Source organism: Hibiscus syriacus, unplaced genomic scaffold (genome assembly GCF_006381635.1).
Source record: "Hibiscus syriacus cultivar Baekdansim isolate YM2019G1 unplaced genomic scaffold, ASM638163v2 tig00112253_pilon, whole genome shotgun sequence".
NCBI lineage: Eukaryota > Viridiplantae > Streptophyta > Magnoliopsida > Malvales > Malvaceae > Hibiscus > Hibiscus syriacus.
The window spans coordinates 1,384,603-1,401,188 of record NW_024063283.1 but is presented as its reverse complement, the minus strand read 5'-3'; the positions used below and the strand labels follow the sequence as shown (position 1 = coordinate 1,401,188).

At 37.4% G+C, this 16,586-nt stretch overlaps 1 long non-coding RNA gene across 1 annotated transcript; it reads right to left on the bottom strand.

Annotated features, from left to right (window-relative positions):
- Positions 1–8,263: 8,263 nt before the first annotated feature.
- LOC120176760 lies at positions 8,264–8,863 on the bottom strand. Its single transcript, XR_005521349.1, has 3 exons — positions 8,744–8,863; positions 8,506–8,583; positions 8,264–8,334 (listed from the first exon to the last, which is right to left on the bottom strand). It is a non-coding gene; the product is annotated as an uncharacterized LOC120176760 (long non-coding RNA).
- Positions 8,864–16,586: the final 7,723 nt, after the last annotated feature.

Sequence of the window (16,586 nt, the reverse complement as noted above, 5' to 3'; positions counted from 1 at the left end):
CGATATACAATAATGCCGACGTCTTTTCACGCCGTTCACTTGAAGAATGCACGAGATGAATCATTTGATTTGGGCAATGGACAAGCTAAACTTTATCCTGCATGGTGGGAGGTCGATAAGGTTAGTATTTATTTTAGATTGAGTTTAAAGGTTTTATGAAATAAGTGCGCAAATGAATGAATTATTACTTATGATTGCAGGTGTTTATCCCTGTTTTGGAACGTAAACATTGGATTCTCGTCGAGCTTCAGCTCCCATCCCTTAAGACAATAGTGTATGACAGCATGATAAATTACATATCATTGGCTGATTTAAGAGATGTTATTAAGGGATGGAGCTCTCATTTGGCTAAATTCTTGGATGCGATCAATTATTGGACTCGTTCTGGAAACAAGAAGCCAAAGAAGCTCAATATTACAGTTATTAGAGACGAGACCGCGCCACAACAAACGAGCGGAGCCAGAGGAGATTGTGGTCCTCTCGTATGCTTGGCGTTGGAGCGTTTGACGACGGGAAGCATCAAGTATCTACCTCCCACCGATAGAGATAAAGCTGCAGTAGGCTTGTGGTTTCGGCATTATATGGCTAAATCGATATATACGAGACGCTGCCTACCTGCATCCGCGTTATAAAATGTCCATAAACAATTGGTAAGTTTATATACTTATAAATGAAAATGTTTGGTTAAGTAATTAGAATTCAATAATTTGCGTAGAAAGTGTTGTTTGAACAAATGTTTGGTTTCTGCAGGTTAATCTCAGAAGTGAACTGCGTGAAAATGATGTCGAGCTGCAAAAGTTGATTCAATAGTTTAATTGATTGTTTTTTGATTGTTTAATTGATTTGTAAAAGTTGATTCAATTTTTGATTGTTTAATTGATTTGTAAAGATGATTTGTAAAAGTTGATTTGTGTAATTGATGCGAACATAATTCTTATTTGTGCTTGTTTAATTGATTGAAATGTAATGGTTGATTTTGTTGATTTCAATCTGCATTATGTTGAAGGCAAAATGACTATCGCAATGCGAAATGAAAATCGCAATGCGAAATGAAAATCGCAACGAGAGAATCGCAATGCGAAATGAAAATCGCAATGCGGAAATGAAAATCGCAATGCGTTTATAATTTCGCATTGCGATTATCTCGTTGCGATTTTCATTTCGCATTGCGATTTTCATTTCGCATTGCGATTCTTTCGTTGCGATTTTCATTTCGCATTGCGATTTTCATTTCGCATTGCGATTTTCATTTCGTATTGCGATTTTAATTTCGCATTGCGATTATGTCGGTTCGATTTCATTTCGCATTGCGATTTTCATTTCGCATTGCGATTCTCTCGTTGCGATTTTCATTTCGCATTGCGATTTTCATTTCGCATTGCGATTCTCTCGTTGCGATTTTCATTTCCGCATTGCGATTTTCATGTTGGGATTTTCATTTCGCGTTGCGATTGTATTTTCCGTGTTGCGATAGTCAAATGCATGCCTAATAGTGATAACAACTGAATAACAAGAGTTGGTTAAGTCAAAATGGTTGGCCTGAGTCATTAATTCAACTGAAAATGTTAAAAGTTCACACATAAAATCCACATAATACAACGTTTGCATATGAGCTTTTGATGGCAACGTTTACATAATACACATAAAATGTTAAATGTTAAAACGTTTACATAATACAACTGAATAACAACGTTTACATAATACAAAGTTCACACCATATGAGCTTTGGATTTTGATGAGGATCCATATTTTGGTAGAGGAAAAGATGATTTTGATGGCACTGGTGATCCACATGTCAACCTTGTATGACCACTTTCCTTGCACCGACTACATGTCGATCTCTTCTTCTTCACCCTTAGACGGTATACGATCGTGACTTTTGGTCGGCCAGGTAGCCTTCTGTCCATGGCTGGTGGCAAAACTGTTTGTAAGTCATCTGGTATGTCCCACTCAGAAGGATGTGGAATAGGGTAGACAATCTCGGCATAAGTCTGTCGATAAACTTCTGTAGTGTAGCAATCCATAGCGTATGCGCTTGAATCATCTTGGTTTAAATGAAGAGCAACTTTTATAACATGGCCACACGGATAACCAGATGTTTGCCATTTCATACAACTACACGTCTTTGCATTTAGATCGACTAGCCCATTTAAGTTATTATCCAGTACTTGAAACAAAGTGTTTGAACATGGTTCAACTCTCCATGACGTTGACTTCACAACACGTTTCGTTATCTTTTTTTCAGTCCATGGTGTAACACGATGTTCCAATGTTCCTGTAAATTTAAATAAACAATACTTAGTAAAATATATAAATATGATAAGTTACGAATTCAAAGAAATAATACCTGCATGGTTTCTTTTCTTGTAGTACCACTGTTGAATAGAGGCTCGAAAAAACTCCATTAACATAGTAATGGGTAATTTCGGGAATGACGACTTAGAGCGTTGATTGATTCTGCACTATTAGACGTCATGAAACCATATCTTGCTCCAAGTTGATGTACTCTTGACCATCTTTCAAACCCGACATCTTCTAGTGTTTGAGCACACTGAGGCAAAACACGTCTTAAACAATTTATATGCTTATTGAAATCCACTTCCCGATAAGCTTTTACAGCCTTCCAGTATGTCCATTTGTGCTTTTTTATACCAGCAGACCTTGATTTTAGATTTCTATACAAATGAACACCACAAAGTCCATGAAAAGCATTTGGGAAACACCTTCTAACAGCGTTGTCAATTGAGTTTGCCCTATCGGATATGATTGTCAGATTGCTAATAGGACCTATGCAATCCCTAAGATGCCCCATAAACCATGTCCATGAATCAGAGGTTTCAGATTGCCAACCCCGTAAGCTATTGGCAATATCCCATTGTTAGCATCCATGGCTACTGCTAATAAGTTTACTCCAAGGTATCGACCTTTCAAATGTGCTCCGTCAACTATAATAACTGGGCGCATGCAAGTAATAAACGAACGAATCTACAAAATAATATACACAAGAAATAATCATTTAAATGTGAAATGCATGTAACTAACAAAAATGAGTCAACAAAATTATATTGATTTACTAACCGTAGCACCAATGGCGATAAACAGCAACTCAAAGCGTCCATCTCTATCTGTTTTGATATGAGTTACCGACCCAGGATTTTTCAGCTTTAAATTGTGACAATAAGCCGGCAGTTGGGCAAACGATGCTTCTGGCGACCCCCTCAACAATTCCAAGGCATAACATTTGGCTCTCCAAGCTTGAGAATATGATATACTAATCTTGAACCGAGCATTCATGTCAGTCATAATTTCATGTCCCCGATATACCCTGCCATTCAAAAACATTAACTCAGCCAGAAAACCACCCAACACCTTTTTGTTTGCCTGTCTATGGTGAGGAAAAACTTGGGTTCTTGAACATGTATGTTTATCAATAAAAGTCCTAACTTGAAACATTTTGCAATCTTTTATTTTCTTTGCAATCATACGCCACGTACAGTTTTTGTCAATCATACACCTTGTTTCGAAACGATCTTTGCTTGATTTGTTAACTTTTAGTTGATAGCCATCTTCCACACATTTCGTATACAAAGCTATCTTCAAGTCTTCCTTTGTATCAAAACAATCATCTTTCTTGACACGAATAACTTTTGTGTAACAATCAACTGCTTTCTTTGCCAACTCTTCTTCCGGTAACTGAAGTAATTCTGGCATATTCCAGTTATACTCCCGTGGCATTTTCTTTTCTTCGGGGACTTTTTCTTCTTCTTTTTCTTCTTCAGGATTATATGAATTACAGAATGGATGTTCAACATGTTCATTCACAGTCGTAACTCCTCCTCATTATCATCAACAACATCTTCCTCGGCAACGGGTGTTTCATCATCAAATTCGGGTATTGACCAATATTAAAATCATTACACACATGGTCTGTTTCTTCTTCTGAAACATCATCAAAATCCGTGTATTGACCAATATCAAAGTCCGGATATTGACCAAGACCAAATTTCGAATACTGACTAGTACTCACAATTTTTTCTGTTGGCTCATCATCGTCTAACTGGTCAATACGAAAACCGGAATTTGGTGCTGAAAGTTGATTGGGATTTGGATTAGAGAAAGGTTGTGGGTTTTGAGAAAAACTTAGTTGATTACTACCCGCTACTGACCCAACAATACTACTTCTAGGTTCAACAACATACAATGTACATCATCTTGTGAAACACTAATGTAAGCAATGAATCGTTCAACATCTTCATTGTCGGTTAACAAATAAACTTTACCATTTCTCTGATAAGATAGCCTAAATCCACTTAGGGGCTCTAAATTCAATTTATTTGAAACACGTAGCATTAGAGTTTCATAAGTTAACTTTTGTAAAGACAATTTTAGTTGAAGATTTATGGGTAAAGGCATATATTGTAAAACACCATTAACATTATCCCATGACCCTCCAAAACACAAATCTATCCAAACATGATCAACATTAGATGATGATTTCATGGTTGTAACTAAACAAACGAGATGCGAAACTAAGACCTGTTGCCGAGGGATTTAGTTTATGATTTCAGTGTTATATACCCAAAATTTCAGTGTTGTGATTTACAGATTCTCGTTGCGATTTACGGATTATCGTTGCGATTTACAGATTCTCGTTGCGATTTACGGATTATCGTTGCGATTTACGGATACGCGTTGCGATTTACGGATTATCGTTGAGATTTACGGATACGCGTTGCGATTTACGGATACGCATTGCGATTTACGGATACGCGTTGCGATTTACGGATACACGTTGCGGTTTACGGATACGCGTTGCGATTTACGGATACGCATTGCGATTTACCCATACGCGTTGCGATTTACCCATACGCGTTGCGATTTACGGATACACGTTGCGATTTACGGATACGCGTTGCGATTTATGTGTTCGCGTTGCGATTTTCATATTCGCGTTGCGATTATGGAAAATCGCAATGCGAATTTGTACTATCGCATCGCGATTTTCAAGAATCGCGTTGCGATTCTGGAAACTGATTTGCGATTCTGGGGATCGCGTTGCGATTTTTATTTCGCGTTGCGATTTTGTTGGTCATTTTGGCAAATCCAAAAAAAGTTGGTTAAAATCGTATATTATAACTTTTTTTTGGTCACTGAGGCGATTTTCTCTATTGCAAATTCACCTAGACTAAATTTGACGGAATACCTTTCACGGGTCACTTCATCTCTGTAACACGAGCTACGTTTTCTACATGAAAAAAAATTAAAATCAACATCGCGTTTGAGGTAACCTATAGTTTTTAAATGCCAGTCTTAAATTTTAGGTCGATAATATGGTCGTTATACATCTAAACAAGGGCCTGTTTCCTTAGGCACACAATTATCCAAATAATATGATTATTTTACGAGGATAGTTATAAGAAAATGATCTGTTCCTTTTAAAGATGTATTGATAATCTCTACTAAGTTGATAATCATATGACTACATTATACCCTTCATTATATACATGAGTTCATGTTTATTTTGAGATTTTGGATATGTATTTATATTCATAATTTTTTTTGGTTACCAAAAATTTAGGTCAGGGGTGATTCCTCCAGTCCAGAGTCAGAGCTTAACAAGATTCAATTGGGATTTACATATGAATTTAAAAATTACCCGCCAAGAGTAACGTTGTAGAATTCGAACTTAATCTTACAAGCTAAAATTCCTAAATCTTATACCATCTCTTTTTGGATCAATATAATACCAGCTTGTATCCTAATTAATCATAATCAATTTGTTATAGAAAAACAATATGAATATGTTATGTTGTATTATATTAGAAAATAATGTATGCTCGTACATAAATAAATTGGTGTTCATCGCCTTTTTAAAAACTTTCTATTATAATTTGATGTAATATATCAAATATAATAAAAATATTGAGCATGTAAAGCTTGCCACATGAAACCATAAAATAAGTATCCAAATTATATCATTTTTCTTAAATAGGTGTTCAAACTTTTTTTTTTGAATCGTCCAGGTGCCTAATGTTACAAATATTACCACTTTAGGTGTTCATGCTATAACTGCCGTTAAATTCTGTCGTTAAAGGACACGTGTTATGTTCTAATAAATTTAAAATTAAAAAAATTGAAATACCCCAAAACTTTAAAAACCATCATTTCAACCCCTAAACCCACACTAGTTGTCGCTCATTGTTGTCGACGAAGATCCACTCAATCTCCTCTCCCCTTGATGATCAATAAACCTATGAAATTGTGACCAATCGACGCCCAATCGATGTTTGTATCCCGCGAACCCTACGTTAAAAATCATGACCCATTGCAATCTCGACGCTAATCGTCATCAACTATGGCGGCGTATGGCTAGAAAGATGGCATTGACTATGTTCGCGGTGGTGGCTGTGTCTGGCAAGGGCGACGTTAGTAGGTTAAGGTTAGAGATTTAAGATTTTTAAGGATTTGGGGTTTTTTAATTTAAGAGAAATTAGAGTTTTTTAATAAATATAATAATATTTTTATTTAAAAAATCAAAATTACCAAAATGCGATATGTGTCACTTAACGAAGAAATGTAATGACAATCATGGCCGAGACACCTAAAGTGATAACGTTTATAACGTTAGGCACTTGAATGTTTCAAATCAAAAGTTTGGGCACCTATTTGAGAAAATTGGTATAGTTTGAACACTTATTTTATAATTATGTCTCTATTAAAATATACTTTCATTCTTAATCTGAATTACTGAAAGTTTTTATACCATACGAATCCATCAATTGGTCTCTGTGATTAAAAGAGATTATTGTTTTTTCCTTAAAGTTCTAACTTCAAGCAATTTCGTTTGTGTCTGCAGGTGTGTACATTATCAATAGTTTTTTTTAATAGATAATTGTAATCACTTAGATTATTAAAATAATTATACCATGTTTCTTCATACAAAAGAGATTAACAACTGGTAACCAGAAAACAGTGATACCATATATTAAAATTAAGTACGAACCAAACAACTTCGACGGTAAAGGAATTATTGTTATTCATTGAGGTCTCAGGTTTGAGCACTAAGAGTGCCAGGGGTGTGAGTGTTCAATGTCAAATGATTTAGAGTTATCTTTAAAAATATATTGTCTTATACTTTCCCAGATGTTAAGCAATCGAGTTTTCACCCTTTTTTTTAAAAGGAAAAGAGCTTGGCTAAAAAAACCTCTCTTGATTTAGTCGAAACTTGAGTGAGATAGTGGGAGGAGAAAAGAGTGCCCAATAATTAATTATTAACCACTGTAACAATCCAAAAACATCCACCTAAGTTCAAGAACAACCAGGCGCACAAGGCACACATAGAACAACATAAAACCAAGAAGAAAAACATAGAGCTAGCGCCATGGAAACACCCCACAAGCGGCCACTATAGCAAAATAGGATTTTAGCGGCGTTTTTTTAGCTTTATAGTGGCGTTTTGAAGCGCCGTTTAAAGCTTTCCTGGCCTATGTAAAAACACTGCAAGAAGTGCCATTAAAACTAACGCCACAAAAGGAAGAGGCGTTTGTGAACAAAAAACGCTGCAAAAGGTCTAGTTCTATAGCGGCGTTTGTGAACAAAAAACGCCGCAAAAGATCAAGATCTATTACAGTGTTTTTGAGAAAAACGTCGCAAATTACCTTGTCTTTAATGGCATTTTGTTTTCTAAAATGCCTCTACATGTTATGATATTTAGCGGTGTTTATTTTCTAAAACGCCTCTACATGTTATGATATTTAGCGGCATTTGTAGTAAAAAAACGCCGCTAATAACTATGTATATAGTGGCGTTTTCTTCACAAAATGCCGCAAAAAAACCTGACTTCTGGTGACTTTTATTTACAAACACCGCTATGGTTAACTGATTTTGCATATATCATTTTCTATTTTATATTACACAAATTTAATATTCTATAACATTATCTAATAACAATAAACCTAAAATTTAATTACGACACAAATTATATAGAAAAATAAATCAAAATTTATAAAATAAAATTAAAATGTAACATAGTTCAAATTATTCACTGGAATTTAGTCTAGGTTCTTTCTATTTCAATTAAAAAAAACATTGTATCGATCTGCAACTTCAGTTGATTCTTTTCATCAGGAATGTACCTTCAATTCAAACAACAATGAAAACAATGGATTCAGAGACAATATATTACAAAGAAGATAAACTAGAAGAAAAACTATTGGCACAGTTGGACTAGGTTCAGATGCAAACTTACAATATGCACTCATCAAGCTGTTTAAGAAGTGAGAGAAAGTTTGTGTTTCCAACATTCATGTTTGGAGAGTAAAAGTTTGAAGTAATCTGTACAGAAGAGGTAAAATTAGACAAATCATGTATTTCAGAAATACCACACCAACAACAATTCATCAAGACACTTAAACTGGAACATAAATCCAAAAGGATAAATAAAAAGAAAAGGCAAGGAAGTAACACATAAACTGATGTCTAGTTAAGGTAGCATTCAAACCGTACATTCTCCAACTCATCAAAATACTTGAGCTTACTGCGAAGTGCTTCAGCAAACTCAATCAAACTTTGCTTCTCCATTACCTGCATTTAGAACATGCTAGCAAGGCAATCAGTAAACCTTAAAACAAATTTTTCACCTAAAAAATAAGTGGATTATAGGCATTAAGCATAAAGTCAAAGTCAAGAAGTCGAAAACAAGAAGATGAAATTAGATCCTAAGTCATCCAAACGAAAACCATACCAATCGATCACATGCATCATGAAGAGTTTTAGTTTTTGTTTCTACAGCTTGGTGTTGCAGTTGTAGTTCATTAAATAGGTTCAATGTCTCATCTCATCCACCTGCACAGAAACACTTGCAAGCTTTAAAATCTTGCAAAAAATACGGATATAACCTAATAAAATAGCTAGAAAAGGAAATGAGAATACATGGAGATGTAAAACATGAAGAACATACTTGCTGAAGTATATTATTACAAGTCCGTATCTGGTCTACCAGAGTATCAACATAATGTGATACTTCTCCTCCGTCTGAAGGAAGAGAAACGACGAAAATCAATAAACAAACATCCAACAAAAATTACTTCATGTTTTAATTTGGACCAACAGCTTTTGTTTGTTATAAGCTAGTTATGAGCCATGGTAGTTATATATCTATCAAGGTAGATAAAATCTTACTGAAGTTCAAACTGCAGAATAGAATTCATAGCTCTCCTGAAGGCATTCTCCATATCAGACTCGTCATCTGCAAACCTCTTAAAAGGTTAAAACTAGTTCTTGAATTTTTCCTATTACTTGTCAATGTTTAAAGTGAGATATGTAAGGAAAATATGATTTACCTGGCATCCCTGGTGCTTGGGAAACCGGGGCCTGAAAAATGGAGGTGAACAAATGTAGAAAGGAGTTATGACAGGCTCAATGTCCCAAATTGAAACTCGTCTTCGCCGCTCACCAGCTATAGATTCATCCCATCCAACCTGTCGAGAATAAAAAAGTAGCCCAAAAAAATAATAAGTGGTATTTCCTCCCTGTGCAACAACACTTGACTTCTATAAGCCCCAATAGGTAGCAAGTTCACATGATAAGTTATGTATTATGAATGACACAACCATGATGTAACTTAATATCTGCATGTTAATAATGCCTAACATCTTCTGAAAAAAAATGCAAAATAAAACAGAGGCTAATATTGGCATTAAGGTTGTCAGTAAAAATACCTGAAGATTACGCCACTGTGAATTTTTCCATCTCAAAGGATCCAAGTCGCTGATACCAGTAATGGTACCATGTACCTGCGTACCCCAGACTCCTTGGTTTCAAACATCATTCTAAACTGCATGACAAGGGAAGCTTGGGTATACATAGCTTTGTTATACTTCACTAAGGGTATCACAAACTCAGAAGGGCTTGCCCTGTCAAATTAATAAAATCATTTCAGATCTTCAATTAATATCCTTTTTTGATTATTAGAATAAAAATGAATCTATATACTACCAAATGCGGTATACCGATACCTTGGATTGTAGAATATAGTAAACGGGCTGTTATTTGCCGCAGCATGAGCTGCAGCAGCAAGGATCCCAATATGCATGCTATCACTAGAAATTACTGATGAAGAGAGAGTTGGCTGTTGTATATTTACATGCCTTGTACCCAAGAGAAGTTGAGACTTCTCATCTCTACAATTAAGCAAAGAATTTCAGTTAAGATACAAAATGAATAATCTATTGAAATTCTGTGGAATGCATACAAACATATAAAGTCTGTGCATGCATGTGTGTGTAGGTATGTATGTATATGAATCACACCTATGAAAAGGACGGAATCACCAGCGAAGAGCCGTTTCATGCTAACAAAGACACTCCAACCAGTAGTCAAAAGGTGCCTCTTTGGTTGACCTGCAAAGAAGTCATTATGCATTTAGATATGTTATTCAAATGCCTATAAACATTAAATAAGTAAACTACCTTAATATGCAGAATAAATTGCCATAATTCTGAATTGATATTCTTCCTTTCTGCTGCTTTCAAAAACCAACTAAAATTTTAATCAAACACCCAAGAAATCAAATACAACGAGAAAGTCATAAAAATTATTAAAAAGCATCCAGTTGAAGGAAAAAAATATTCCCAATATCCATAAACTCCCCAATTGCCTGGTATCCACAATTAAAAGTTACCATGAATATTCCTATGTAAAACTTTATATTTGAACTGGACACACACGCACATGCATGCATGTATGCATGTATGCATGTATGAATGTATGAATGTATGCATGTATGCATGTATGTATTGGTGCATCCTTTGTTTCTTTTTCACCTTCAATTTGCAAATAACAATCGATCCTAAACCTTATCCCATTAAAATGAGTAAAGTTGATACTCAGCACAACCTTCAACTTGCTTGTTTCCATTTGTATCAAAATGAGATTTCATAGGATTTCTCAAAAAAGATATGACATTTTACATTGACAAACGTAGAACATTGAAACAAAACTAATACCAAGTAATAATTTATTAAAACCAAAAACATCTTAGAGGGAGGGATCTGCTTAACAGAGGAAGACAACCACTCAACCAGACATACAAGGAAAAGCCAAAGATCATTTTGACTAAAAAAAATGAAACTAAGTTAAAGGAAGTAAAAGTGAATGAATTAAGATAAATCAGACCTTCTGCAAAATTTGCCATAAATCCACTTGGCGGAGCCTTCATGCTTACAGTCTTGGATCAATTTGAAAAAGAAAAAAGAAAGAAATTTTCTCAAGGAATCCAATGACTTGTTTTGCTCCAACAAAACACAGAAAAGAGATAAACTTTCTTCACCATATAGTCACTTCAAACTCTTTTAGCTAATGAAACCATAACGCTTCAAAATGAAACCATAACGCTTCAAAATGAAACCATAACGCTTCAAAAAGAAACATCTATTCTTGCAGCAGCAACCCTATGTAGGAAAATGAGTACAAACGCGCTTAAGGAAACGCCGCAGCTTCCATTAACATTCAAATCCCAGAAAAATCAGAAACCCCAACTTAGACAGCAAACCATAACCTTGTTATTTTCCCGAACAAAGCTTTCTCTTTGATTAGTGTTGACGAAAACGGGTAAAGAAAACGAAAGAACACGAGAATTTTACGAGGTTCGGCAATGTGCTTACGTCCTCGGAGCCTAGGCGGCGCTAGAATTTTATTCAATGATATTTTAGGTCTAGGTTACATCTCTATTTATAATAGAAAACCTGGTACATAATTACAAAATCAACCCTGTACCGTACCGCGGGGGCTGCGCCCCCACACCCCCAACCCACATAATTCGTAACCCCACAACGAGACTTTTTATGAGCCATACATAAAAAATCTCCACCTTGGCGAATATCCTGCCCCTTGGAAACTTCAATGTGGGTTGGGTTACCTTGCTTCTTTAACAACTCGAAACATTCAACAAGTCCAAGCAATGCTTGAACTTGTCTGTCGTAACTGGCTTGGTGAACATATCAGCGGCATTCTCATCAGTATGTACCTTCTGAAACAAAACCTCTCCAGATGCAACCAACTCTCTGATCTTGTGGAACCTTACATCAATATGTTTAGTTCTAGCACGATACACCTGATTCTTAGCCAAGTGAATAGCACTTGATTATCACAAAGCAACTGAACTCCACCTTGTTGAACACCCAACTCCTTCACTAAACCAGTAAGCCATAAAGCTTTTGCAGCTTCAGCCGCTGCCATGTATTCAGCTTCAGTTGTAGATAGTGCCACGACAGATTGAACAGTAGACAACAAATAGGCCTCCACCAAGAGTAAACACATACCCTGTCGTAGATCTTCTATTATCCAAGTCACCTGCATAATCTGAATCCACATATCAACCAAAGGATTATCCCGCTGACTCCCAAAAAACAATTCCATGTCCCACAGTACCCTTTAAGTACCGAAAGATCCACTTGATGCTTCCCAATGTTGCTTACCAGGTTTAGACATGTACTTACAAACTTGACTAACAGCATGAGCTAAATCAGGACGAGTACATACCATCGCATACATCAAGCAGCCAACAACATTAGAATACGGAACCTTTGCCATATCTTCAGCTTCCTTATCTGTCTTGGGGCACTGTTCTGATGAGAGCTTAAAGTGATTCGCCAATGGAGTGCTAACTGGTTTTGCGCTGCTCATCGCAAACCTTTCTAGCATTTTCTCAACATAACCCCGTTGAGATAGCCGCAGTTTCCTTGAGTCTTGTCCCTGCAAATTTCCATTCCAAGAATTTTCTTTGCAGCACTAAATCTTTCATATCAAATTCCTGACTCAATAAAGTTTTCAAACCGATAACATCATCCATGTTCTTCGCAGCAATCAACATATCATCAACATACAATAATAAAAATAAAAGAACCATCATCAAGGTCTTAACATAGACACAACAATCATACTCACATCGGTGTAGCCAATCTTGATCATATAGGAGTCAAACCGTTTATACCAATGTCTCGGAGACTGTTTCAACCCGTACAAGATTTCTTCAATCTGCAAACTAAATGCCGTTTCCAGGTTGAGTGAAACCATCAGGTTGCCGTATGTAGATCTGCTCTCTAAATCACCATGCAAAAAAGCAGTTTAACATCCATCTGCTCTAAATGCAAAATCCTAACTAGCCACCAATGCAAGTACTGCTCGGATTGAAGTGTGCCTGACCACAGGAGAAAAGATTTCATCATAATCAACTCCTTTCTGCTGTGAAAAACCCTTCGCTACAAACGAGCCTTGAACTTCTCCCTCTTTTTCTGTTACTGATGGTTTCTTCTTATACACCCATTTGCAACCAATCGGCTTCTTAACCTCAGGAAGGGGAACTAACTCCCATGTGCGATTGTGATTCAAAGACTCCATCTCCTCAACCATGGCTGCCATCCACTTGTCGTTTTCCTGACTAGTAACGGCATCATGAAAAGTAACTGGATCATCACTGCTAACAGTAAGTGGAAAAGATACCAAGTCTTCAAAACCCAATCTGTTCGGAGGCTTTATTTGTCCGTCTCACCTTGTCTCTGGCGACTATAATCCTGCAAATCATCCGTAGTGGAACCATCAGAAGTCGTTTGAGAAGTTTCTGGTTTCTCAACTGGAAACTGCTCGAAATCTACCACCGTCGTGTCTTGCTTTTGCTGCAACATAGACTGTTCATCAAAAACGACATCTCTACTAATCACAACTTTCTTCGCAACTGGATCCCAGAACTTGAATCCTTGACACCTTTCTTGTAACCCAGAAAAATGCACTCCTTCGATTTTGCATCAAGTTTGGATCTCTCATCAGCAGGTACATGCACATAAGCAGGACAACCAAAAATCCGTAAGTTATCAAAACTAACATCATGACCAGTCCATACCTCTTCTGCAACTTTCCCAGCCAGCGATGCCCTTGGCGATCTGTTGATAAGGTAACACGCCATGTTAACAGCCTCAGCCAGAAGTGTTTGGGAAGCCCCGCATTCAACCGCAAACATGGCTCTTTCATTCAACGACCTGTTCATTCGTTCCGCAACACCATTCTGTTGTGGTGTCTTGCGCACTGTAAAATGCCTCTGAATCCCATGCTCCTTACAGAATTGTAGGAACTGTGAATCTGTGTACTCCGTACCATTGTCAGACCGCAAACACTTGATTTTTAGTCCTGTTTGGTTTTCTACCTCAGCTTTCCACAGCTTGAACTTCTCAAAAACTTCAGATTTCTGTTTCAAAAAATACACCCAAACTTTCCGTGAAAATCATCAATAAAAGTAACATAGTACCTAGATCCACCCAAAGACGATGTCGTGGAAGGCCCCCATACATCAGAATGCACATAATCAAGAATCCCTTGAGTTGTGGCTTCGCAGTCTTGAAACGGACTTTAGTCTGTTACCAAGAACACAATACTTACAAAAGTCGAGCTTACAGCTTTTGACACCATGCAACAAGTTTCTCTTGTGTAATTCTGCCATACCACGTTCACTAAGATGAGCAAGGCGCATATGCCACAATTTTTTCGTATCATCACATGACTCAACAGAGTGAACTCCACCTGCAACGGTACTCCCTAACAATCTGTAGATATTCCCTGCAGTCATCTTGCCTTTCATCAGTCAATGCTCCTTTAACAATCGAATGGTTCCCTATCCTCGTCAGCCTTAGGGATAAAACCATTCTTGTGCAAAGTGCCCAAGAAAATCAAATCTTCTTCAAGTCTGGGATATGTCGAACACCACTCAACGTCCGAACGGAGCCATCGTGCATCTTAATTCTGACATCACCAATACCAACAATATTGACACATCGATCATCACCAAATAAATCGAACCAGAATTAACCGGCCTGTATGTCGAAAACCATTCCCTATTGGCGTGATGTGATAAGAACATCCAGAATCAAGAATCCAAGCATCCGTCAATTGTGTCGTTGAAATAGAAAGCATATCACCCTCACTGCAATCAGAAATCATCCTCGACCACGTTCACAGACTTGGATGAGCCATCACGCTTCTCATCAGTCTGCTTTTTCAACTTCAGACAGTCTCGCTTCATATGTCCCGCCTCCTTGTACTTGTAACAGTGAATCGTCTTTTATCCCTGGATTTGGATCTGGAATTCCGCTTCCCGGACCTGCCTTCTGGCTTCCGTCCACGATCTCGATTACCCTTGACCATATAAGCTATCGGCTTGAGAGCTTTCCCCTGCATCTGCTTCCGATGGTTGTGAGCCAACAAGGCTGCAGTAATCTCCTTAACATTGATAGTCTCTTTCCCATATGTAAGAGTAGTCACCATGTGTTCGTAAGAGGAAGGCAACGAACAAACAGAATCATCGCTGTCTCAATTTTCACATCAAGCCGAGCCAGATCAGAAACGATTTGATTGAAGACATTCACGTGTTGCGCCAAATCGTGATCGTCCTGCATCTTCAGCCCATACAACCGCTGCTTCAGATACAGTTTTGTCGTTAAGGATTTGGACATAAATGACTTCCAACTTCCTCCAAATTTCGTTGGAGACGATAGATGCATGACGTGATACATGACCTCGTCCGCCAAGTATAATCGTATGGTTCTGCCGCCGCTGCTGCAATTCTTCCCAATCTTCCTCATCCATCGACGCCGGCTTTGTAGGTCGCAAAGCCTTCAAGATCCCTTGCTGCGCCAATAGATCCTTCCCTCGTTTGCCATAATCCGAAGTTACCCTGACCATCGAATTTCGCGACTTGAATTTTTCTCCTGACATCTGATACCAATTGTGACGAAAAACGGGTAAAGAAAACGAAAAAGAACAGAGAATTTTACGAGGTTCGGCAATGTGCTTACGTCCTCGGAGCCTAGGCGGCGCTAGAATTTTATTCAATGATATTTTAGGTCTAGGTTACATCTCTATTATAATAAAAACCCTGGTACATAATTACAAAATCAACCCTGTACCGTACGCGGGGGCTGCGCCCCCACACCCCCAACCCACATAATTCGTAACCCCACAACGAGACTTTTTATGAGCCATACATAACATCATCAATAGAAAGCATATCATTGAATAAAATTCTAGCGCCGCCTAAAGATTTGATTTGTCAGCTATTTCAATCCCATGAAGCATTTAGTACTCCAAACGAGTAACAAATCAAATTCCACAGTTGAATCAGTTAAAAAGAACTAACTGCATGGAACATTAACAACCGGTTTCTAAAACTGCTCCTCGGCTCACTTGAAGCTCATCATTTTTGGTATTAAAAAAACAGAATTCCTTACCAAATTGGCCGGAAACGGCCGTTCAACAACTGAATGAGATAGCATCAGTATTTCTCACCTGGATTAAGCTCTCCGGATGATCCAAGCTCGTATCTGACATCGGGAAAGTTGGGTCTTTGAGAAGAGAGAACTAAAGCTAGAGTGGCTTTAAGTTGATTGGGATAGTGGGTTGTATTCTAGAATCTTCTCCATTTATTAACATCGGATTCCGGCTCCTCCAAGTCATCTTCGGAGTCAAGCTCCGGTTCAGCTCGTCAATTGTCAATGCCAATCTCAAGGGATTTGTGTTTGTTGTTTAGAGTCATGGAGTAA